The sequence below is a fragment of the Coregonus clupeaformis genome, unplaced genomic scaffold (assembly GCF_020615455.1).
Source record: "Coregonus clupeaformis isolate EN_2021a unplaced genomic scaffold, ASM2061545v1 scaf0617, whole genome shotgun sequence".
Lineage (NCBI taxonomy): Eukaryota > Metazoa > Chordata > Actinopteri > Salmoniformes > Salmonidae > Coregonus > Coregonus clupeaformis.
In genome coordinates, this window is record NW_025534072.1 from 48,791 (window position 1) to 75,501 (window position 26,711).

General features: G+C 41.2%; 3 pseudogenes; all 3 read right to left on the reverse strand.

The window, feature by feature from the left end:
- Window positions 1-2,124: 2,124 nt before the first annotated feature.
- Window positions 2,125-5,082, reverse strand: LOC121566425 (annotated as a pseudogene).
- Window positions 5,083-6,500: 1,418 nt separating this feature from the next.
- LOC123481218 lies at window positions 6,501-17,919 on the reverse strand (annotated as a pseudogene).
- A 2,252-nt stretch (window positions 17,920-20,171) lies between these two features.
- LOC123485225 lies at window positions 20,172-23,642 on the reverse strand (annotated as a pseudogene).
- Between the last annotated feature and the right edge of the window lie 3,069 nt (window positions 23,643-26,711).

Sequence of the window (26,711 nt, forward strand, 5' to 3'; positions counted from 1 at the left end):
TTTGATGACAAAGTTAGATGACAACATTTGCCAGCAACAAGGACCGCCGCGCAATCTTCCTGTTCGAATGAGCACAGCAAGGTGAATCCAAAATGTATTGTATGCAGCTGCATAAATTTTGTAATATGCCAGTGAGATATGTTTACTGTAGCTAAGAAAGTAATACTACGTTTATGTTGTGTAGTAAGCTGTTAGTAGCCCATGTGCCTCACATTAATAATTTGGTCCCTTTCCCCCTCATAACTTAGCCTACTGTTCTGACTTGGTGGTGCACATGTAGCCTATAGCCTGTTTTAGAGAAATGTAATAATTTAATATTGTATGAGCTTTCATTGTCTGCTTATATGCCCCCTTTATTTATCCTTCGGTTCTGACTTGGCCCATGTTCTGAATTCTGTCGCTGTACATTTCAAAAGTGCTGAAATAATAGTTATACATCCAAGGTCGCCCATTAATGTCTTCATCGAAATTACGGATTGCCTCTTATCCGCTCGTCGTCCCCTCATGCCATAGTTTGTACATCTCAATTGTCAGTAGAAACCACACTTGTTTAAGCAAGTCAGCCATATCAGCTATTTTTTTTTTAAAGGCAGTAAATGAGGCTGAATGAACTGCTTTCGCTGCCAGACAAGTCTCCGCTGATAGCCAGGTGTAACATTGGTAAGATGTTGGGACTGCTGTTGGGACTCTGCTGTCTGGACATATTTATGTAGGCCCTAACAGTTAGTGGGCACTGTTTGTCACCATTATAGTCCAATTCATGTATTGTTTAGTGTTGTGTTGTGGCTTTGCAGCCATGCATCAGTTTGACCCCGCCAAGATTGACATGCTAAAATCGCAACTGTAGACTACACTTTAACAATGGGGTAAAAGGTGATTGGTTCAACTGGACCGCATCATTTTTGTTGATGCCTCATTCAAACAACCATTGGTCTTGTATTGTACCATGACTCAGACAGGAGCTGCTATTGATTGGTCTTGCAAGAAATTGTGGTTTGTGATTTTCTCACATTCATTCTCTCTGGACAGACCTGTGTGAAATAGTATTTTCTATTTCTATTGAGCTATTTCTTGTTTCCTCACACACTTACTTTAGTTGCAATTGATGGACCAGTCATGCTTAACCATGTGTACCTAAATTAACAAATACTATTTGGACCAGCATTTAACAGTTAGCTACAGTACTCCAGATGACATAGGAGGACTGTTTTCCATAGAACATATGTACAAGGGTGAACATAGGTGGTAAACACCTACAGAAAGAAAAAGTACATGTTATGTCAGTCTTATTCCTTGTATATCATTCACAGAAACATTCACTATGTGTAACACCTAGAGAGTGCATACATGATTGGACACCACAGCCAACCAGCTAATGTGACACACTTTATCCAGTCTGTTTTACTCTGTGGTTAGTGTGGTTCTAAAAGGAAGCAATCTAGCAGAAGGAGGATCCTCCTCTATTGGTCTCCTTCTCACAGAGCATCCTGCAGTAGTCTTTGTGCTTCAGAAGTCATGTGTGTTTGAGAATGTACTGAAAGTTCTCCCATCACATCATCACAAAATGGCCCCTCCCTGGACCACAACTTAGACTAGATGGTGTTGCATCACACATGAGATGCTTAACTCAGAGGGTTGAAAGAGGGTTCATTAGTAGTTCTTTGTGGTTTGTAACTGATTTCAGATAACTACATATACAGTACATTGCAGTCAGTTGAATAAATAACTGTTTTGCTGTGGCTGTAAGATGTCAGGGGCAACATGAACAACAAGTAAAGATAAATAATAATAATATGCGATTTAGCAGACGCTTTTATCCAAAGCGACTTACAGTCGTATGCGATGCATACATTTTTTTGTGTATGGGTGGTCCCGGGGATCGAACCCACTACCTTGGCGTTACAAGCGCCGTGCTATACCAGCTGAGCTACAGAGGACCACATAGATAGTGAGAACAACAGTGACACCACATAGACATCCTTCTGAAAACCACATAGAGACACAGAGACACCGAGAGCAGGTAGGAGGGTCCTATGTGCACAAAGCCAGCAGGCCAGAAGACCAAAGCATAGATATGGCCTTATCTCGGGCTTACAGAAGACTGCAGAGTATCTGTGAACTTGTTCACTGTGTGGGGGTGGGTCTTGCTATCAACACAACTAAAAGAATACAACACATTACAGAGGAGAGATGACGTGAATAAAAAGGTTGTGTCCGTTAATTATGCAGCTACGACCTGGAACTCAATAAAAAAAAAACTACATTTAAACAGATGAGTCATTGTCTTCGTCATGTAGAGATCACTCTGCTACCAGTTCTATTTTGAGTGATGCTGTGGCTCCTCCTGGTAACTAAGCTACACTTTATAATAGCTTATTGGATGTTAGCAGTAATGATCTAGTGATGTAGAATGCCTGGCCTGTTAGATGCATGTGAATCTATGATGCTGAAATGGGTTTATAACATCTTATTGATTTGTAATAAGCATGTAATAAATATATTACCTTGTTATAGATTCTTAACAGCCACACATTGTGTTTGTTGGGCACTTGTTTGACAGCTATTTCGGCTACACACAAACTATCACAGGAAAGTTAATGCGTTTTCAACGATTCAACAATTTGAACATTTTCACAACTTCTTAAAGTTGCTGCAACTCTAATTGTAAAGCAGTCAGAGGGACTTCCATATACACTGCTGCTCCTATTGAAAGATGAATGAATTGTAGTCCTGCAAGGTGGACTTATACCTTCACATTTTGTCAATAGTTTGTGAAAACTGCTCAGTCACAATGTGTAGTCATATCTGAAATCAGTCTCAACAATATAAATTCTGTTCAAAGTATATTCGCTAGGATGTTTATTTTTCCTTCAAGGCTTTCCTCATCGAAGAGAGTGAGTTGTGCTCTTAGTGACATGGTTGTTTGTGGTTTAGATGCACTGAGGTGTGTGTAGAGAGCGCGTTGTAGAGGACTGAAGGTCATTGCTGGGGATTTAGGACATTCAGAACACCACAGAGATGTTTTCAGGATCCAGCTAAAAAGAGTTTGAGACAAACTAGAACACTAGTCAATAGATGTATATTTACAGTGTGTTATGCAAACAAAAATAGCTTTGTTACATTGAGCACAAGCCTAATATGATTGTTGCAAACTGAATCTGTGGGTGAAATTTAAGAACAGAGAAAAATATGAATGCCTCTATATGAAAGCAGATGAATGTTTTATTGGATCTAAAATGCACAACAGTTTTTTTTTAACAGGAGATTGACAGAATACAAGTAATTGTAACGCACAATGAAAAAGCCATAGTTGTATATATAGTATAGAAAACACAAAATCAATGCAAGTTATTAGAGAGCAAAATTGACGTTTCAGTCCATGTTTTGGCACCTCACCCCCAGAATACACAGTGTCTCTCTCCATGGCGCTCCTCTGTCTCTGGGTCTTTGGCTTCTTGTGGATGACATTCAGAGCAGCGTAATGGACCGACGTGAGTGTGTCATCATCTTCTTGATCCTAAGAGGAATAGCAAACAAATTCCAAAGACATCAGGAAATTACCTAGTATTTTGATAGAAGGACCTGTTTACAGTGTATATCTTTATGGTCTGCATACCTGATTATGAGAACTGGGGACTGCGGACCACTTGACTGAGTGTGCGTTCCTTTTTAGACAAACATATGGTGGAATCATCATCATCATCATCATCATACATTGAATTAACCCAGTTTCATGACTAAAACATGTAATGTATACTGCACCAACAGTTTAAGCATATATTGTGGCAATGATAATACTTACCTCTACACAGCAGAGAGGTTTTCTTGGTCATCTTATACAAAAACACAACCAAGGACAATGATGAGGATGACACAAAGAGCCAACACTACACCCAGACAGTACACCAAGAGAACATGGTCCTCCTTACAACCATCTGTAGAAATACAGACAGTGATAGAGGAAATTCAGGACATTTTGTTCAACCAGGCATACAATTTATTCACAGCAATGTGAAAGAATGTTAGACATTTTCAGAAATGTCCGAAATATCACTTACTTTCAATGTCCAGCTTGGTCCCTTTTCCCAAATAGTATCTCCCCACATGAGGCCACAGCACAGTAGTAAGTCCCAGCATCAGAGAGGCTGAGGTTCCTCTTGGGGAGGTTGTAGACACAGCTCTGTCTAGGAGACCCAGCCTCAGGGCTCCTCTCACACTGATTCCTCCTGTCTCCATGGGTGTAAATGATTCCTGGATGGGATTCTCCTGAGCCATGTCTGAACCAATAGACACTATGTTCTCCTGCACAGGTCTCAGTGTGTATTGTACAGTTCAGAGTAACAGAGTCTCCTGGCTGGACTGACTCAGACACAGGCTGCTGGATCACAGACATGCTGTTGGACCCTGAATCTGAAGAGAGTGAGTAAGATCATGGTGTGTACATTCTATTTTCCTCCAAATTCATTAATTTACCATTATAGGAACACACTTCGGTATTTAACATTTTTAAAAAGGAACTGATGTTGCCTTTCACAAATATAACTGTTCCTTCTCCAAATTTGACATCACTGCTATCATACTACCACAGTAGTATGTAGCTGAGTCCCCTGACTCTATCTTGGAGATGGTCAGGTTATAGCTGTCAACTTCTCTCTTCACACTCAAACGTTTATTCTCCGTGAAAGTCCTTGTAAAAGTTGTTGGAATATGTATTTCTTTTTCGGGATAAATTGATACTGTCATGAGAAGAGGTTTCTGTCCAACAGTTTGCTTGAACCAAGAGACTTTGATCAAATCAGATTGACAAAGCAAGTGAGAGATACACTTTGTCCAAGGTGTGTAACCATCACAGGGTCTGGTTGGATTACATTTTTGCTAAGTACACAACCTGTGAGGCAAACAAACTAAATAAATCAAAGACAAAGGTATAGTACAGAATGATACATTATTATCATTATTCAGACTACATGGTCATTCAATTGGATTCAAAAAGACTGACATAAAAAGTACAAGGATCCACATGAATATTTCTTACTTACCAAAATTGGTGTAAAACAAAAAGATTGTCCAATATATAATCATCATTTTAATGTCCTTTCTGCACTGTATAGTGGTGGGTCTGACAACGGGCACCTTTATATGATGACACTCATCGGGTAGTCATTATGAAAGTAGGCGAAACACTGAACAAAGTGATTTCATTGGCTCTCTGAATAGGCATAAACCATCTGATAAAAACTACAATCTAACGTGTCCTGTGGCATACCATAGTTAGAGCAGCCCTTCAAATGACTTAAAGTCAGAGTTACTGGTTTGTATTTTTTCATCATTTGGGTCGGTGGCTGAGACTAGTGGTACATATGTCCTCATTGACATACACAGGGGCTTTACATTGTATTTCTCACTTCATGTCTGTAGAAGGCAGTTCAAGCTTTCAGGAGGAAATTAATTCTGGTGAGGTTGGCACCTTTTTGACAAAAATAAAGATGTGATCCTTTGATACCTGGTGCAAATAAATGGTAAGAATTGGGCCATTAAACTTCGAAATAAAAACATGTTTATTGAAATATCAAACAAGCATAAAGGCAGGTTACAGCTATTATCATCAAAAGGAAGAGTTCAGACATTTGCAAAATTATTATATAAATTGCGTTTATACAAAAACAAATGTATGCAGTCAGTCAACCTCATCCAATAGGCCCCTGCAAAGGCATCCTACAGCAAATAAGAAATGTAGAGTATATAATCGCCAGTTCACACAGGCACAATCAACATCAAAGTGGAGTTCAGAGGAGGGTGGGGCTGATTCTTATTGGATGACCCATACATGTCAAGTCCTGTATTGATGACTCACACAAGAGTAGATGGTTTCTTCCTCTCTCTGTTCTCTCTCTCTCCTCTGTCTCCTGGGATTGGTACTCTTCTTGTCAGGGAACTTCAGGGCGGTATAGTTTAGGGCAGCATCATCACCGTGGAGTTACACGGTCAAATCTAATGCTGTAATATTTAGCTTTAATACTGTTATCCAGTCTCACTCTTGATACAGCAATTCTGCTAACCTGTTGGTCTGAGGTGTTGGCATGAGGATTCCCATACTGGCTCTGCTGAGAAGGGGGTCCCCGCTAAAAGAAAAATGACAAAACATTTAAAACACTTGAAATCTCCTCTTGTTTACTTATTAAAAGGCATACTACCATGTATTATTTTCTTCTGAATTAAGAAATGAAATCAGAGTACCTGTAAATAGGTTGCTGTGAGTGAGAGGGGGTGTTGCTGGCATGACAAGAGAAAAAAGCTGTTTGTGACTGCAACATAAAGATGCTTGGGTATGGCCTAAATAAATACATTCAACTTCCTTTGTCTTGATTATAGTTAAATGCTTTATTCATCATATCACAAGTAAGTCATTGTCAATGAGTTTGGAAGAGAAGCAATGCACCTAATTCATTACAGTTACAGCTAATAAAGTTAACAATTAAGGCTGTGTCATTCATCCAGTTCTACTGTCTGATCCCAGAGTACACCATCTCCCCTCCACCATGTTGCTTCTCTGTCTTCTAGACCTGTTCTTCTTGTTGCTCAGATTCAGAGCTACATAATGGAGACTGTCTGCATCTTGGGCCTGTGAAGAACAATTATAAAATGGGGGACGTGATACTATATGTTTTATTGTAACCACTTTCAAACTTCCCCTTTTATGGTAATACAACATCAGGAATTCTGTTTACCCTTGCATCTGAAGAAGAGACTGCTGGACCTCTTGTCTGAGAGACGGGTCCTGAAAAGAAAGACAGAAAAGATAAAGATACAACTACTTCTTCCACTACAGATACATCTGGTGATATAAAAGAATATAAACTTTTCTGAAGGACTGTACCTGCTACATACAGTGGGGAGAACAAGTATTTGATACACTGCCGATTTTGCAGGTTTTCCTACTTACAAAGCATGTAGAGGTCTGTAATTTTAATCATAGGTACACTTCAACTGTGAGAGACGGAATCTAAAACAAAAATCCAGAAAATCACATTGTATGATTTTTAAGTAATTAATTTGCATTTTATTGCATGACATAAGTATTTGATCACCTACCAACCAGTAAGAATTCCGGCTCTCACAGACCTGTTCGTTTTTTCTTTAAGAAGCCCTCCTGTTCTCCACTCATTACCTGTATTAACTGCACCTGTTTGAACTCGTTACCTGCATAAAAGACACCTGTCCACACACTCAATCAAACAGACTCCAAACTCTCCACAATGGCCAAGACCAGAGAGCTGTGTAAGGACATCAGGGATAAAATTGTAGACCTGCACAAGGCTGGGATGGGCTACAGGACAATAGGCAAGCAGCTTGGTGAGAAGGCAACAACTGTTGGCGCAATTATTAGAAAATGGAAGAAGTTCAAGATGACGGTCAATCACCCTCGGTCTGGGGCTCCATGCAAGATCTCACCTCGTGGGGCATCAATGATCATGACGAAGGTGAGGGATCAGCCCAGAACTACACGGCAGCACCTGGTCAATGACCTGAAGAGAGCTGGGACCACAGTCTCAAAGAAAGCCATTAGTAACACACTACGCCGTCATGGATTAAAATCCTGCAGCGCACACAAGAGTCCCCCTGCTCAAGCCAGCGCATGTCCAGGCCCGTCTGAAGTTTGCCAATGACCATCTGGATGATCCAGAGGAGGAATGGGAGAAGGTCATGTGGTCTGATGAGACAAAAATAGAGCTTTTTGGTCTAAACTCCACTCGCCGTGTTTGGAGGAAGAAGAAGGATGAGTACAACCCCAAGAACACCATCCCAACCGTGAAGCATGGAGGTGGAAACATCATTCTTTGGGGATGCTTTTCTGCAAAGGGGACAGGACGACTGCACCATATTGAGGGGAGGATGGATGGGGCCATGTATCGTGAGATCTTGGCCAACAACCTCCTTCCCTCAGTAAGAGCATTGAAGATGGGTCGGGGCTGGGTCTTCCAGCATGACAACGACCCGAAACACACAGCCAGGGCAACTAAGGAGTGGCTCCGTAAGAAGCATCTCAAGGTCCTGGAGTGGCCTAGCCAGTCTCCAGACCTGAACCCAATAGAAAATCTTTGGAGGGAGCTGAAAGTCCGTATTGCCCAGCGACAGCCCCGGAAACCTGGAAGGATCTGGCGAAGGTCTGTATGGAGGAGTGGGCCAAAATCCCTGCTGCAGTGTGTTGTGACGACCCTCCCACTCTGTCTGCCGTATTCTCTCTTTGCTCTTGTTTCCTTATTAGGATGCCGGTGGGCGGAGTTGGGAGGGTCGTCAGCTACATGGGAAACACCTGGGCGGGTGTGTCCCAGCATAAATGGACCTCTTCCACATTCATTGGGGAGACTCTCTCCAGGCAGATATTTTGACTTTGGTTGTGATATTTTTGTGGCCTTTTTGGTTGTTTGCTTTGGCACCTCTCAACACTTTTTCATATTACATTTATGCAAGCACACACTCACTTACACTACTGATTACTGATTACACACCCCATCGTTATTTGATTTAGTTTACTTTAGTTAATAAATATATACTTTAAGTATTCCTTGTCTCCACGTGTCTCCCTTTTGTTACGAACTTGAGCCGGTTCGTGACAAGTGGGGGCTCGTCCGGGGATCTTGAACTGGTTGTGTTTGGGAGAACGTGGAGTTAATGTCCAATTCCGTAGGGTCTTTCTTTGTAAATTTTGTTAGTTTGTTTGAGTTTGATAGGCCCAGTATTGGTTGCCTTTGGGTTTTGTACTGCGTTGGAGAGAGTACATTGGTTAGTTTCCAGTCCCTGCCCAGCCTGGAAACTCTTGCTCTACTCGCTGTTGGGACATCGGTCTGAGGAGGTGAGTACAATCGGCTGTGTACCTCAGTGGGAGATTGGGTAGGGTAGTGACATTTGCTACCCGGAGCTATAGCTTGTTCCCCTGATAGGCTTAGTGACGTGTTTTGTTTTGGGATACGTTGGGCATGGTTAAATGTTTGTTATTTTTGTGTGGTGTCAGTGGACTGAGCAGTTGTCTCGGGGCAGCATCCGTGGCTTGGGGAAATCTACCAGCGTGCTGGGGGTTTAATTCCTTGCCAGCGGGCTACAGTGCGTAATTACCCACCGCGAATCTGCACGAAGACTAGGGTTGAGTTATTGTAGGTTTGGGAAGCTCCATATCCCAGCTCTCTTCTGTGGTGCTCGGTGTGATTGTCATTTCTCTTGTGTCTGGTGTGCTCAGCAGAGGGTTGAGCAAGATTATTATGATCTATATATATATATTTTTCTTGCTGATTATGGCGTCTAATGTAGATGAGTTCATTCGCTTTCCATCAGAAGAACTGTTAGAATTATGTACTAAAGAACAGCTGTTGAAGGTTGCTGAACACTACAAGGTTGAAATTAGTGATAAACGCCAAAAAAATTATATTAGTGAATGTGGACCTCTTCCACATTCATTGGGGAGACTCTCTCCAGGCAGATATTTTGACTTTGGTTGTGATATTTTTGTGGCCTTTTTGGTTGTTTGCTTTGGCACCTCTCAACACTTTTTCATATTACATTTATGCAAGCACACACTCACTTACACTACTGATTACTGATTACACACCCCATCGTTATTTGATTTAGTTTACTTTAGTTAATAAATATATACTTTAAGTATTCCTTGTCTCCACGTGTCTCCCTTTTGTTACGAACTTGAGCCGGTTCGTGACAGTGTGCAAACCTGGTCAAGACCTACAGGAAACGTGTTATCTCTGTAATTGCAAACAAATGTTTCTGTACCAAATATTAAGTTCTGCTTTTCTGATGTATCAAATACTTATGTCATGCAATAAAATGCAAATTAATTACTTAAAAATCATACAATGTGATTTTCTGGATTTTTGTTTTACATTCCATCTCTCACAGTTGAAGTGTACCTATGATAAACATTACAGACCTCTACATGCTTTGTAAGTAGGAAAACCTGCTAAATCGGCAGTGTATCAAATACTTGTTCTCCCCACTGTACGTATATCATTCATTTATTTGGTTTGGACTTCACTTACCCCTACACTGCAGATACTTTCTCTTGATCGTGATGTTCGTGATGCTACCAAGGACAATGATCAGGATAAATGAGAGACCCAATGCAGCACTCAGGAAGTACACCAAGAGAAGAGGGTCTGCAACATTGTCTGGGAAAATGATTGGACGTTTTCTTATGTGATCTAAATAACTAGCACTGTGTACAGTTGGACACAATAGATTATACAATAGATATAAACAGAAATGTAAGATGTATAACCTACCCTTGATCTCCAGCTTGGTCCCGTTTCCAAACAGTATCTCCCCACATGAGGCCACAGCACAGTAGTAAGTCCCAGCATCAGAGAGGCTGAGGTTCCACTTGGGGGAGGTTGTAGACACAGCTCTGTGTAGGAGAGCCAGCCTCAGGGCTCTTCTCACACTGATCACTCCTGTCTTCATGGGTGTAAATGATTCCTGGACGGGAATCTCCTGAGCCATGTCTGAACCAATAGACACAGTGTTCTCCTGCACAGGTCTCAGTGTGTATTGTACAGTTCAGAGTCTCCTGTCTGGACTGACTCAGACAGACTGCTGTACAACGGTGGTGTTTCTGGATCCTGAACCTGACAAAAAGGTTTTCATGTCAGTAAATGTGTTTCCTATTTTGTGTCCTAACTCAACATTTGTTGAAAACTTAAGCTACAGTAATATATTATTGTGGGATTACCTTACATTTAAGACATTGTATATCCAAAATGTAAAGTGCAACAATGCTCATGATTATAGTTACAGAACACTCGTTTCTAGTTATATTCTCTCTAAATTCAGATGTTGTACCTTTAACAATGAGAATTGCTCCTTCTCCAAATCCACCTTGTTGGAATAAGAAGTCCCACAATAATTATTGCTGAATCTGAGAGCTGCATGTCTGAGATCCTTAGGTGTTTTATTCCTTTGCCACTTTGCACTAAGTAGTGAGGGTTGCCTTCAAATTCATTGTGGAATGTGGCATTATTGTCATAACTGTAGAAAGTTGTCATGAGCTGAGGATTGTCAGCCAATGTTTGCTTGAACCACAAGAAGTGCAGTGCCAAGTTGCCTTCATGGAAGCATTGCAATGTCACTGTGTCTCCTATGTTGGCTGAAACAAGGTGCATGGCTGAGGATTGTACCCCAGCTAGAATACACACAAAGACAGATATGAATTACATCAACAAAGTTCCTGGTTGACTTCAAATGTATGGTGTACCCCCTATAAGCACAGAAATACATAAGTTGGACCTACCCATCTCCCTGAGAAGTGGAAATATCAGGCAGAGTGTGATGATCATCTTTGAAGTTAGTAACTGTGTCTTGAGAGGAAGAAGTATAACTGTAGAAAGTTGTCATGAGCTGAGGATTGTCAGCCAATGTTTGCTTGAACCACAAGAAGTGCAGTGCCAAGTTGCCTTCATGGAAGCATTGCAATGTCACTGTGTCTCCTATGTTGGCTGAAACAAGGTGCATGGCTGAGGATTGTACCCCAGCTAGAATACACACAAAGACAGATATGAATTACATCAACAAAGTTCCTGGTTGACTTCAAATGTATGGTGTACCCCTATAAGCACAGAAATATATAAGTTGGACCTATCCATTTCCTGGGAGAAGTGGAAATATCAGGCAGAGTGTGATGATCATCTTTGAAGTTAGTAACTGTGTCTTGAGTGGAAGAAGTCTACCCAAGTTAAAAAAAAAGAAATCAACAGTGGGCTATTTGGTGATTGGTTAAACTGGACACGTATTTTGTTGATGCCTTATCCAGCCCACCATAAACTGAGAATCACTTACTGTATATAATCAATGCTAAAAGTGGACCAATGCTAGTAATTTGCAACAACTGGCTGGATGAAAGCTGTCTAATACTCTGTTAAAACTCTTATCTGGATAGATAGTCTGTGTAAGACCAATCAAAATATTATCCAACAACCTTTTTTTTCCTTCTTGGAAATCATACTTTACCACCCCATTTACCATCACAGGTTAATTTATATTTTTAAAAACGTTTTTCCTGTAGTTTTTACAACAACAAAAAATTAGCATACATTATACAATGCATTAGGAAAGTATTCAGACCCTTTGACTTTTTAAACATTTTGTTACATTACAGCATTATTCTAAAATTGATTACATAAATAAAAAATCTAATCAATCTGCACAAAATACAACATAATGACAAAGCGAAAAACAGGTTTTTAGATTTTTTTTGGGAAATGTATTACAAATAAAAAGAGAAATACCTAATTTATTTAGGTATTTAGACCCTTTGCTATGAGACTCAAAATTGAGCTCAGGTGCATCCTGTATCCATTGATCAGAGTCCCCCTGAGGTAAATTCAATAGATTGGCCATGATTTGGAAAGGCACACACCTGTCTATATAAGGTCCCAGAGTTGACAGTGCATGTCAGAGCAATAACCAAGCCATGAGGTTGAAGGAATTGTCCAAGAACGCAGTGGCCTGCATCATTCTTAAATGGAAGAAGTTTGGAACCACCAAGACTCTTCCTAGAGCTGGCCACCCAGCCAAACTGAACAATTGGGGGAGAAGGGCCTTGGCCATGGAGGTGACCGAGATGGGAGAACCGTCCAGAAGGACAACCATCTCTGCAGCACTCCAACAATCAGGCCTTTATTGTAGAGTGGCCAGAGGAAAGCCACTCCTCAGTAAAAGGTACATAACAGCCCGCCGGAGTTTCACAAAAGGCACCTTGAAGGACTCAGACCATGAGAAACAAGATACTCTGGTCTTATGAAACCAAGATTGAACTCTTTGGCCTGAATGCCAAGCGTCACGCCTGGAGGAAACCTGGCACCATCCCTTTGGTGAAGCATTGTGGTGGCAGCATCATGCTGTGGGGATGTTTTTCGGCGGCAGGGACTGGGAGACTAGTCAGGCTCGAGGGCAAGACGAACGGAGCAAAGTACAGAGAGATCCTTGATGAAAACCTACTCCAGGGCGCTCATGACCTCAGACTGGGGTGAAGGTTCACCTTCCAACAGGACAACAACCCTAAGCACACAGCCAAGACAATGCAGGAGTTGCTTCTGTACAAGTCTATGAATGTCCTTGAGTGGCCCAGCCAGAGCCCGGACTTGAACCCGATTGAACATCTCTGGAGAGACCTGAAAATAGCTGTGCAGCGATGCTCCCATCCAACATGACTGAGCTTGAGAGGATCTGCAGAGAAGAATAGGAGAAACTCCCCAAATACAGGTGTGCAAAGTTTTTAGTGTCATACCCAAGAAGACTCAAGGCTGTAATCGCTGCAAAAGGTGCTTCAACAAAGTACTGAGTAAACGGTCTGATTACTTATGTACATTTTATATTTTGGGTTTACATTTTTATTACATTTGCAAAAAATTCTAAGAACCTGTTTTTGCTCTGTCATTATGGGGTATTGTGTGTTGTTCGAGGAGAAATAAAATCAATTTAATCAATTTTTGAATTAGGCTGTAACTTAACAAAATGTGGAAAAAGCTGTCTGAACACTTTCCGAATCCACTGCATGTACTTGCATACTCTTGGTATCAACATCAGTTGTGTGCCTTAGACATCTTTGGTTCCACCACATGCAGCAGTTACAGTTCTCCTGATGATAAAGCAAGACAATTTTATGTCAGTCTTACTTTCACTATCATTCACAGAAACATGAAGTGTAACACCTGATAGTTTAGTATGGGTCAGGGGTTTACCTGGGTGGGGTAGGACTTACACCTTCTACTCTATACTGTGTAAATAAATGATTAAAGTTCAAGAACTGATAAAACCTATGATCTTGTAAGTGATAGGATACTGTGTTAATCTAGATGGAGCTATGTTTCTAATTGTCATTGGCGTGAGCAAGGAAGAAAGAAAGTAACTGACTGACACCACATAGACATCCTGCTGAAAACCACAGAGTGTGTAGGAGGCCAGCAGGCCTGTCCACAGCGTAGAGATGGCTTCATCTTGAGCTTACAGCAGACCAAAGTGTTCAGATACCTGTGAACAGCTCACTGAGTGTATGATGTGTGGGTGGGTTTAGCATGGTAACAGTAGGTAGTCTCTGCAGAAGCCCTCTGGACAAACATTCATAAAGACATTCTTACTCAAGTAGTATTTTACTGGGTGACTTTCACTTTTACTCAAGTATGACAATTGGGTACTTTTTCCACGACTGTTGTCTGATAAGCATGTACATTAACAAGCATACATTACATATACAGTACATGCCCTTGGGATCAAACTTAGTTGTGTGCCTTAGACTTGGTCCCACCCCCTGCAACAGTTACAGTTCTCCTAATGACCTATAGGAGGACTGTTATACATAGAACAGGACTCGATATGTACCAGGGGGATCAGGGTGGAGCATCATGTGAGTGTATATGGGGAATAACGTACACTACATGATGAAACAATCTATTTTATGTAAGTCTCATTACCTATCATTCACAGAATCATGCTCTAACTGAAGTGTAACACCTGATAGTTTAGTAGGGGTCAGGGGTGTACCTGGGTGGATAGGGCTCTTAGCTGTAGCCTAGTATACATTGATACAACTTCTACTTTAAACTCTGTAAATCAATTATCGTAGTTCAAGAATGAACATGAACATGCTTGGAAACTGGGCCCATATGATAAGATAGAGGCTATATAGCATGCAGTATGTCAGTGGACTGTGTTTCTAATTGTCATGGTCGTGATCAACAATGTAAGCATGAGAGAAAAACACACTGACACCACGTAGACATCATGCTGAAACTACATAGTGAGTGAAAGGCCAACCAGGCCTATCCAAAGCAAAGAGACGGCCTTGTCTTGAGCTCACAGCAGACCAAAGTGCTCAGGTATCTGTGAACAGCTCACTGAGTGCATGATGCGTGGGTGGGTTTAGCATGGTAACAGTAGGTAGTCTCTGTAGAAGCCCTCTGGACAAACATTCATACAGGGATACTATATGTACAGAACACTAGAGATGGAATAAGTCTATTTTAGTCCCTATCAGTTGTTTAAATACTGCATATATTTATTAATGCAAAAAGAAGGCACATTCTGTACACAGGGATTTCAGGAGAGCAGTTCAATCAATTAACACATACAGCACAAGCAAGGATGATGATGCTCAATTGAATTAGAAGACGCAGGCTAATATTTTTCTAATGCAATACGAGCAACTAAGCAATCTCAATAAATCATCATTTGCAATGTATAGCGATGATACAGTATCTCCTACTTTACTCAATAACCCATCTCTAGTCTATTGACACTGGCCTTAGCTTGATCTATTTCCTGATGAGGTAGATGATGATGAAGATGATCAGGCTGCAGAGGAGAACTCCAGTTCTGATGATGGAGAGAAGGTCCAGCATTCTCATCTGTGGATCAACGTCACAATCTGAAATAATAAAATGTATCTTTCCATGACGTAGACTGATCAGGTGAAAGCTATGATCCGTTATTGATGTCACTTGTTAAATCCACTTCAATCAGGGTAGATGAAGGTGAGGAGACACGTTAAAGAAGGATTCTTAAGCCTTGACACAATTGAGACATGGATTGTGTGATTCAGAGGATGAATGGGCAAGACAATAGATTGAAGTGCCTTTGAATGTTGTATGGTAGTAGGTGCCAGGCCCACCGGTTTGTGTCAAGAATTGCAACGCTGCTGGGTTTTTCATGTTCAACAGTTTCCTGTGTGTATCAAGAATGGTCCACCACCCAAAGGACATCCAGCCAACTTGTCACAACTGTGGAAGCATTGGAGTCAACAGCATCCCTGTGGAAAGCTTTCAACACCTTGTAGAGTCCATACACAGACAAATTGAGGCTGTTTGAGGCAAAAAGGGTTGCAACTCAATATTAGGAAGTTGTTCCTAATGTTTGGTATACTCAGTGTATACCGTGTCACTCCACTATATTGCTATGCCCAGTAGTCGATACCGAAAATCAGTAACTGCTCGTCGTACATGTCATTCCAAAATCATGGGTATTAATATGGAGTTGGTCACCCTTTGCTGCTATAACTGCTTCCACTCTTTTGGGAAGGCTTTCAATAGATGTTGTAAAGTTGCAGTGGGGACTTGCTTCCATTCAGCCACAAGAGCATTAGTGAGGTTGGGCACTGATTTTGGGCAATTAAGCCTGACTCGTGAGTCGGCGATCCAATTTATCCCAAAGGTGTTCGATGGGGGTTGAGGTCATGGCTCTGTACAGGCCAGTCAAGTTCTTCCACTCCAATCTCGACAAACCATTTCTGTATGGACCTCTGCGTAGTGCACAGGGGCATTGCCATGCTGAAAAAGGAAAGGGCCTTCCCAAACTGTTGCCACAAAGTTGGAAGCACAGGATCATCTAGAATGTCATTGTGTGATGTGTTTGTAAGATTTCTCTTCACTAGAACTAAGGGGCCTAGCCTGAACCATGAATAACAGCCCAAGACCATAATTCCTCCTTCACCAAACATTACAGTTGGCACTATGAATTGGGGCAGGTAGTGTTTTTCTGGCATCCGCCAAACCCAGATTCATCTGTCTGACTGCTGTATAGTGAAGTGTGATTAATCACTCCAGAGAACACTGCTCTAGAGTCCAATGGCGGTGAGCTTTGCACCACTCCAGCCGACACTTGGCATTGCGCATGGTGATCTTAGGCTTGTAATGCGGCTGCTCGGAAATGGAAACCAAACAGTTCTTGTGCTGACGCCGGGTGCTGACATTGCTTAAGAGGCAGTTTGGAACTCGTTAGGGAGTTCCAAACTGCAACCGAGGACAGAAGATTTTGCAACCGAGGACAGAAGATTTTGACACGCTGTGCGCTTCAGCACTCGGTGGTCCCGTTCTGTGAGCTTGTGTGGCCTACCACTTCGGCTAAGCGTTGTTGCTCCTAGATTTTTCCACTTCACAATACCAGCACTTACAGTTGACCGGGGCAGCTCTAGCAGTGCAGAAATTTGACGAACTGACTTGTTAGAAAGGTGCCACGTTGAAAGATACTGAGCTCTACATAAAGGCCATTCTACTGCCAATTTTTGTCTATGGAGATTGCATGGCTGTGTGCTCGATATTATACACCTGTCAGCAACGGGTATTGCTGAAATAGCCGAATCCACTAATTTGAAGGGGTGTCCACATACCTTTGTATATATAGTGTATGTACAAGGGTGAACATCAGTGAGGTAAACACCCACACAATGAAACAAGTACATGTCAGTCTTCCATTCCTTGTATATAATTTACAGAAACATTCACTAAGTGTATCACCTGAGAGTACATGCCTGAAGTGACACACTTTACCTATCTAGTCAGTTTTACTCTCTGGTTAGTGCGTTTCTAAATGAAAGCAATCTGTCAGAAGGAGGATCCTCCTCTATTGGTCTCCTTCTCACAGAGCATCCTGCAGTAGTGTTTGTGCTTCACAAGTCATGTCTGTTTGAGAATGTACTGAAAGTTCTCCCATGACATCATCACAAAATGGCCCCTCACCACTGGACCACAAGTTAGAATAGATGGTGCTGTATCACAAATGAGATGTTTAACTCAGAGGGTTCAAATAGGGTTCATTAGCAGTCATTTGTGGTTTGTAGCTGATTTCAGATAACTAAATATATATTTGAGTCAGTTTAATAAATAACTGTTTTGCTGTGGCTGTAAGCTGTCAGGGGCAACATGAACAACACGTAAAGATAGTGAGAACAACAATGACACCACATAGACATCCTGCTGAAAACCACATAGAGACACAGAGACACAGAGAGCAGGTAGGAGGGTCCTGTGTGCACAAAGCCAGCAGGCCCACCTGACCAAAGCGTAGATACGACATCATCTTGGGCTTACAGAAGACTGCAGAGTACCTGTCAACTTGTTCACTGTGTGGGGTTGGGTGTAGTGACATGCTATCAACACCACTAGAAGAGGTCAACACATTACAGAGGAGAGATGATATGAATAAATAGGTTGTCTCCCATACTTTTTCAACTACTCCCTGGAACTCAATTTTAAAACACTACATTGAAACACACGAGTCGTTGTCTTCGTCATAGAGATAACCCTTCTTCAAGTTTTATTTTGAGTGATTGTGTGGCTCATCCTGGTAACTAAGCTACACTTATAATAACTTAGTTGATGTTAGTAGTAATGATCCAGTGATGATGACTACCTTGCCTGTTTGATTGATGTGACGCAATGATTCTGAAATGGATATATAACATGATACTGATGTTTAATATGCATGTAATAAATGTATATATTACCTTGTTATAAATTCTTAACAGCCACACAGTGTTTTTGTTGGGCCTTTGTTTCTCTCGTTAACACAGGTGAGAGTGTTGACATGGACAAGTCTGGAGATCACTCTGTCATGCTGATTGAGTTAGAATAACAGACTGGAAGCTTTAAAAGGAGGGTGGCGCTTGAAATCATTGTTCTTCCTCTGTTAACCATGGTTACCTGCAAGGAAACACGTGCCGTCATCATTGCTTTGCACAAAAAGGGCTTCACAGGCAAGGATATTGCTACTAGTAAGCTTGCACCTAAATCAACCATTTATCAGATCATCAAGAACTTCAAGGAGAGAGGTTCAATTGTTGTGAAGAAGGCTTCAGGGGCACCCAAGTAAGTCCAGCAAGCGCCAGGACCGTCTCCTAAAGTTGACTCAGCTGCGGGATCGGGGCACCACCAGTGCAGTGCTTGCTCAGGAATGGCAGCAGGCAGGAGGATGGCCTGGTGTCAAGAAGGGCAGCGAGGAAGCCACTTCTCTCAAGGAAAAAGATCAGGGACAGACTGATATTCTGCAAAGGTACAGGGATTGGACTGCTGAGGACTGGGGCAAAATCATTTTCTCTGATGAATCCCTTTCCGATTGTTTGGGGCATCCAGAAAAAAGCTTATTCGGAGAAGACAAGGTGAGCGCTACCATCAGTCCTGTGTCATGCCAACAGTAAAGCATCCTGAGACAATTCATGTGTGGGGTTGCTTCTCAGCCAAGGGTTTGGGCTCACTCACTATTTTGCCTCAGAACACAGCCATGAATAAAGAATGATACTAACTCATCCTCCGAGAGCAACTTCTTCCAACCATCCAAGAACAGTTTGGTGACGAACAATGCCTTTTCCAGCATGATGGAGCACCTTGCCATAAGGCAAAAGTGATAACTAAGTGGCTCGGGGAACAAAAGATCTAAATGTTGGGTCCATGGCCAGGAAACTCCCCAGACCTTAATCCCATTGAGATCTTGTGGTCGATCCTCAAGAGGCGGGTGGACAAACAAAAAACCCACAAATTCTGACAAACTCCAAACATTGATTATGCAAGAATGGGCTGCCATCAGTCAGGATGTGGCCCAGAAGTTAATTGACAGCATGCCAGGTGGATTGCAGAGGTCTTGAAAAGAAGGGTCAACACTGGAAATATTTACTCTTTGCATAAACGTAATGTAATTGTCAATAAAAGCTTTGACACTTATGGAATGCTTGTAATTATACTTCAGTATACCATAGTAACATCTGACAAAAATATCTAAAACACTGAAGCAGCAAACTTTGTGAAGACCAATACTTGTGTTATTCTCAAAACTTTTGACCACGACTGTATATTAAACTAGGATGTTTATTTTTACTTCAAGTTTTTCTCATTTAGAGAGTGAGTTGTGCTCTTAGTGACATGGTTGTTTGTGGTTTTGATGCACTGAGGTGTGTGTAGGTAGTGTGTGGTGCGGACTGAAGGTCATTGCTGGGGGTTAGAGATTAGTTTAATATTTTTAGGCATTCATAACACTACAGAGATGTTGTCAGGATACACCTACAAAAGAGTTTGAGACAAACTAAAACACCAGTCAGTAGATTTGTATTTACATTGCATTATGCGACCCAAAAAGCTTTGTTACATTGATCATAAGCTTAATATGGTTGTTGCATACTGAATCTTCAGGTGAAATTTAACAACAGAGGAAAATATCAAATAAAAAAATGCCTCTATATGAAAGCAGTTGAATGTTTTATTTGATCTAAAATTCACAACAGTATCAATGTTAAAAGGAGGTTGACAGAGTACAAGTAATTGTACCACACAATGAAAAAGCCATAGTTATACATACAGTGTAGAAAACACAAAAGCAATGCAAGTTATTAAAGAACAAAAGTTGACGTTTCAGTCCATGTTTTGGAGTCTCACCGCAGAATACACAGTGTCTCTCTTCATGGCACTCCTCTGTCTCCCAGCCTTTTTCTTTCTTGTGGATGACGTTCAGAGCAGCGTATTGGAGTGTGTCAGCATCTTGATTCCGAGAGGAATAACAAATATAAAACCGAAACATTTTGTATTAGACAAATATATTTATAGTGAAACAACACCTTTAAGTAAATGCCTATTTTCATATTTTGAATGAAGATAAAATACATTGAATCAACAACAGTTGGACCAGTGTTAGGTCTGTCTACCTGGTTATGAGAACTGGGGACTGATGAAGTACTTGACTGAGGGTGTGTTCCTGTAGACAAACACATGGTGGGATCATCATCATCATCATCATCATCATCATACAATGAATTAACCCAGTTTCATGACTAAAACAGGCTGTAAAGTAAAACAATATGTGGAAAAAGTCAAAGGGGTCTGAATATTTTCCGAATGCAGTGTATATTGTTCACAATGATACCACTTACCTCTACACAGCAGAGAGGGTTTTCTTGGTCATCTTATACAAAACAGAACCAAGGACAATGATGAGGATGACACAAAGAGCCAACACTACACCCAGACAGTACACCAAGAGAACATGGTCCTCCCTTACAACCATCTGTAGAAATACAGACAGTGATAGAGGAAATTCAGGACATTTTTTTCAACCAGACATACAATTTATTCACAACAATGTGAAAGTATTTTAGACATTTTCAGAAATGTCAAAAATATAACTTACAGACAATGTCCAGCTTGGTCCAGTTGCCAAATAATATCTCCCCACATGAGGCCACAGCACAGTAGTAAGTCCCAGCATCAGAGAGGCTGAGGTTCCTCTTGGGGAGGTTGTAGGCACAGCTCTGTGTAGGAGACCCAGCATCAGGGCTCTTCTCACACTGATCACTCCTGTCTCCATGGGTGTAAATGATTCCTGGACGGGGATTCTCCTGAGCCATGTCTGAACCAATAGATTCCCACCTTACATACAGATTCAGTCTGTATTCATCTATGAATCAATTATGCATAAAATGCTTATTCTACCAAAAAAGGTGTGCTATTTATCTTCAAAGGGTGTAAAGTCAGAGTTAATGGTTTGTATTGATTAATCGTTTGCGTCCAGTTAATGTGACTAGTGGCACATACAGTACCTATAGAAAGTCTACACCAACACTGGATTTCTTCACATTTTATTGTGTTACAAAGTGGGATTCAAATGGATTTAATTGTGATCTTTTTTGTCAACAATCTACTCAAAAAACTAATATCAAAGTGGAAGAATTTCTAATATAGTATTACATGGTGCAAATAAGTGGTAAAGAATTGGGCAAGACATTAAATGTAGGAAATAAAAACATGTTTATTAAAATATCACACAAGAATAAAGGCAGGTTACATAGTTCCATGTTACAACTATTATCATGAGAAGGAAGAGTGCAGACATTTGCTAAATCATTGTAAATACAGTATTTTGTGCTACACTTCTATTTACAAAAGCAAATGTATCCAGTCAGTCAACCTCAGCCACTATTGCTGAGGATTTGAGACTTCTGAAACCATCTTAGTATCAGCTTTCACACTTGCTGGACAATTATGCTCTGCATCTGAATAATTCTACATTGATATTAAGAGAATAGGCCAATGCAGTGACAGTCTCTTCAGCTAGGCCCGACCATTACATTTACAGCAAATGAGGAATGTACAAAATAGCCAAGTCACACGGACACAGTCAAGCTCAAAGTGGAGGTCAGTAGGGCTAAACTTAAAATGATGCTGATTGGAGGACTGTCACATCCTGTCTTGATGACTCACACCAGAGTAGATGGTATCTTCCTCTCTCTGTTCTCTCTGTTCTCTCCTCTGTCTCCTGGGATTGGTACTCTTCTTGTCAGTGAACTTCACGGCAGTGTAGTTCAGGCCATCATCGTCACCGTGGAGCTATGAGGATGAAACACATACTCACTCAATTCAGACTCTGGGTCAAATATAATGCTGTAATATTTAGCTTTAATACTCTTATCCAGTCTCACTCTTGATACAGCAATTCTGCTAACCTGTTGTTCTGACGTGTTGGCATGGAGGCTTCCAATACTGGCTCTGCTGAGAATGGGTCCTCACTAAAAGATCAATGATAAAACATTCAATATACTTGAAACCTTTTCTTGTTTACTAATAAAAAGGCATACTGCTGTGAATGTCATATTTTCTGCTTCAAAATGAAGTAGGCTTGTGAAATGAAAACAATGTCCAGAGAGGGAAGTGGTAAAAGGAGAGCTAGCCTTCACCCTTCTTTATGATCTATATCTATTATTACTATTACTATTAGCATGAAGACTTTTACTGTACCTGCACAGTGTTCACATCGTGACCTCTTCATTCTCACACAGAGGATAACGTTGACAACCACACTCAGAATCACAGCAGTTGTCAGGCAAGATAGAATGATGAGGAAAATATGATTTCTCTGATCACCCAACAGGTCTGAAACTTAGATTATTTTATATTATTCTTTGTAGCTCAGTGCTTTTGGCATTAAAGTTAGCTATAAAAGTTATATTTGAAATCTACTATCAATTGAAAGTGATAGATTTACATATGATATTTCTTAACATTTTAGAGAACATTAGTGCTGTATTTTGGTTTAGCACAGTTTACCCTCAATGTCCAGCTTGGTCCCGTTTCCAAACAGTATCTCCCCACATGAGGCCACAGCACAGTAGTAAGTCCCAGCATCAGAGAGGCTGAGGTTCCTCTTGGGGAGGTTGTAGACACAGCTCTGTGTAGGAGACCCAGCCTCAGGGCTGTTCTCACATTGATCACTCCTGTCTCCATTGTTGTAAATGATTCCTGGATGGGATTCTCCTGAGCCATGTCTGAACCAATAGACACTGTGTTCTCCTGCACAGGTCTCAGTGTGTATTGTACAGTTCAGAGTCACAGAGTCTCCTGGCTGGACTGACTCAGACACAGGCTGCTGGAGAACAGACATGCTGTTGGACCCTGAATCTGAAGAGAGTGAGTAAGATCATGGTGTGTACATTCTATTTTCCTCCAAATTCATTAATTTACCATTATATGAACACACTTCAGTACCAACATGTTAAAAGTAACTTAAGTTACCTTTGACAATTAAAATAGTTCCTTCTCCAAATTTGAATTCGCCCACTTCCATAGCACCACAGTAGTATGTAGCTGAGTCCCCTGACTCTGTCTTGGAGATGGTCAGGTTACAGCTGTCAACTCCTCTCTTCACACTCAGATGTTTAGTCTCATTAAAGTCCTTGGTAAAATTGTTGTAATAAAAGCCGTTGGATGGCGGTAATATGATGATGCCATGAGAAGAGGCTTCTGTCCAACAGTTTGCTTGAACCAAGAGATACCGATAAATTGAGATCGACAAAAGCAAGTGAGAGATACACTTTGTCCAAGGTGTGTAACCATCACAGGGTCTGGTTGGATTACACCCTTGTTAAGTGCACATGCTGGGAAGCAAACAAACAAACTAAATCAAAGACAAAGGTATAGTACAGAATGATACATTATTATCATTATTCAGACTACATAGTCATTAAAATGGATTAAAAAGACTATGACATAAAAAGTAAAAGGATCCACATGAATATTTCTTACTTACCCAAATTGGAGCAAAACAAAAAGATTGTCCAATATATAATCATCATTTTAATGTTCTTTCTGCACTGTATAGTGTGTGGGTCTGACATCGGGGCACCTTTTATATGATGACACTCATCGGGTAATCATTATGAAGTAGGCGGAAACTCTGAACAAAGTGATTTTATTGGCTGTCTGAACAGGCATGAAGCAACTGATAAAAACTACCTCTGTAGCTCAGATGGTAGAGCACGGCGCTTGTAAGCCAAGGTAGTGGGTTCGATCCCTGGGACCACCCATACACAAAAATGTATGCACGCATGACTGTAAGTCGCTTTGGATAAAAGCGTCTGCTAAATGGCATATTATTATTATTATTATACAATCTAACATGTGTCCTGTGGCATACCATAGTTAGAGCAGCCCTTCAAATGATGTAAAGTCAGAGTTACTGGTTTGTATTTTTTCATCATTTGGGTCGGTGGCTGAGACTACTGGTACATATGTCCTCTTTGACATACACAGGGCTTTACATTGTATTTCTCACTTCATGTCTGTAGAGGGCAGTTCAAGCTTTCAGGAGGAAGTGAACTCTGGTGAGGTTCGCACCTTTTTGACAAAATAAAATGTGATCATTTGATACCTGGTGCAAATAAGTGGTAAGAATTGGGCAAGCCATTAATATGTAGGAATTAAAAACATGTTTATTGAAATATAACACAAGCATAAGGGCAGGTTACAGAGTTCCATGTTACAAATATTATCATCAATAGGACGAGTTCAGACATTTGCAAAATCATAATATACATTTTGTTGTACACTTCTACAAAAACAAATATATACAGTCAGTGAACCTCAGCCACTATTGGTGACGATTTGAGACTTCTGAAACCATCCTAGTATCAGCTTTCACACTTTGGGGGAAAATTATTCTCTGCACCTGAGTTATTGTACATGTAGACTACCGGTGAAAAGTTTTAGAACACCTACTCATTCAAGTTTTTTTTTTTTTTTACTATTTTCTACATTGTAGAGTAATAGTGAAGACATCAAAACTATGAAATTACACATATGGAATCATGTAGTAACCAAACAAGTGTTAAACAAATCAAAATATATTTTATATTTGAGATTCTTCAAATAGCCACCCTTTGCCTTGGTGACAGCTTTGCACACTCTTGGCATTCTCTCAACCAGCTTCTCCTGGAATGATTTTCAAAGTCTTGAAGGAGTTCCCACAAATGCTGAGCAGTTGTTGGCTGCTTTTCCTTCACTCTGCGGTCCGACTCATCCCAAACCATCTCAATTTGGTAGAGGTCGGGGGGATTGTGGAGGCCAGGTCATCTGATGCAGCACTCAATCAATCTCCTTCTTGGTCAAATAGCCCCTTACACAGCCTGGAGGTGTGTTGGGTCATTGTCCTAGTTGAAAAACAAATGGTAGTCCCACTGAGCCCAAACCAGATGGGATGGCGTATTGCTGCAGAATGCTGTGGTAGCCATGCTGGTTAAGTGTGCCTTGAATTCTAAATAAATCACAGACAATGTCACCAGCAAAGCACCCCCACACCATAACACCTCCTCCTCCATGCTTTATGGAGGGAAATACACATGAGGAGATCATCCGTTCACCCACACCGCGTCTCACAAAGACACAGCGGTTGGAACTAAAAATCTCAAATTTGGACTCCATACCAAAGGACACATTTCCATCGGTCTAATGTCCATTGCTCATGTTTCTTGGCCCAAGCAAGTCTCTTCTTATTATTGGTGTCCTTTAGTAGTGGTTTCTTTGCAGCTATTCGACCATGAAGGCCTGATTCACACAGTTTATTCTGAACAGTTGATGTTGAGATGTGTCTGTTACTTGAACTCTGTGAAGCATTTATTTGGGCTGCAATTTCTGAGGCTGGTAACTCTAATGAACATATCCTCTGTAGCAGAGGTGACTCTGGGTCTTCCATTCCTGTGGTGGTCCTCGTGAGAGCCAGTTTCATCATAGCGCTTGATGGTTTTGCGACTGCACTTGAAGAAACTTTCAAAGTTCTTGAAATGTTCCGTATTGACTGACCTTCATGACTTAAAGTAATTATGGACTGTCGTTTCTCTTTGCTTATTTGAGCTGTTCTTGACATAATGTGGACATGGTCTTTTACCAAATAGGGCTATCTTCTGTATACCCCCCTACCTTGTCACAACACAACTGATGGGCTCAAACACATTAAGAAGGAAATAAATTCCACAAATTAACTTTTAAGAAGGCACACCTGTTAATTGAAATGCGTTCCCAGGTGACTACCTCATGAAGCTGGTTGAGAGAATGCCAAGAGTGTGCAAAGCTGTCATCAAGGCAAAGGGGTGGCTATTTGAATGATCTCAATTATAAAACATATTTTGATTTTCTGTTACGGTTCGGCACTGTTGGTCCGGTTCCCGCTTGTTTCCCTTTCCTTTTTCCCCTGTGTGTGTGTGTTGTCTGTGTCTGTCTCCCCCTGCTGTGCAGCCCAGTCAGAGGATCTAGGTCAGGGCGTGGCCATTCTCTCTCATGCTCCGTTACTTCCAGCTGCGGCTCATTGTCATCAATCAACCAGCAGTTATCTACCCGGGCTGGACACCTCTCCAGCGCCAGTTCGTTCCTACACTACCTGTGGTAACTTGGCCCCGTACAGCAATCTCAGTCTAGTTGTTACTATCTCAGCATTATAGTTGTTTCTGCCACGTTTTGTAACCTGTCTCTCCTTCGACCAGATCCCGTCTGTTCCTGCTGCCTGCCTACCTGCCATTCCCACGCCGCACCTGCTCATCTGTTGTCTGATATCCTCGTCATCCAGCTCTCCGGACTACTGGCTCTCTCCCCCACTCAGCTCCTACCCGGTCTGGAAGCTATTCCACCCTGAAC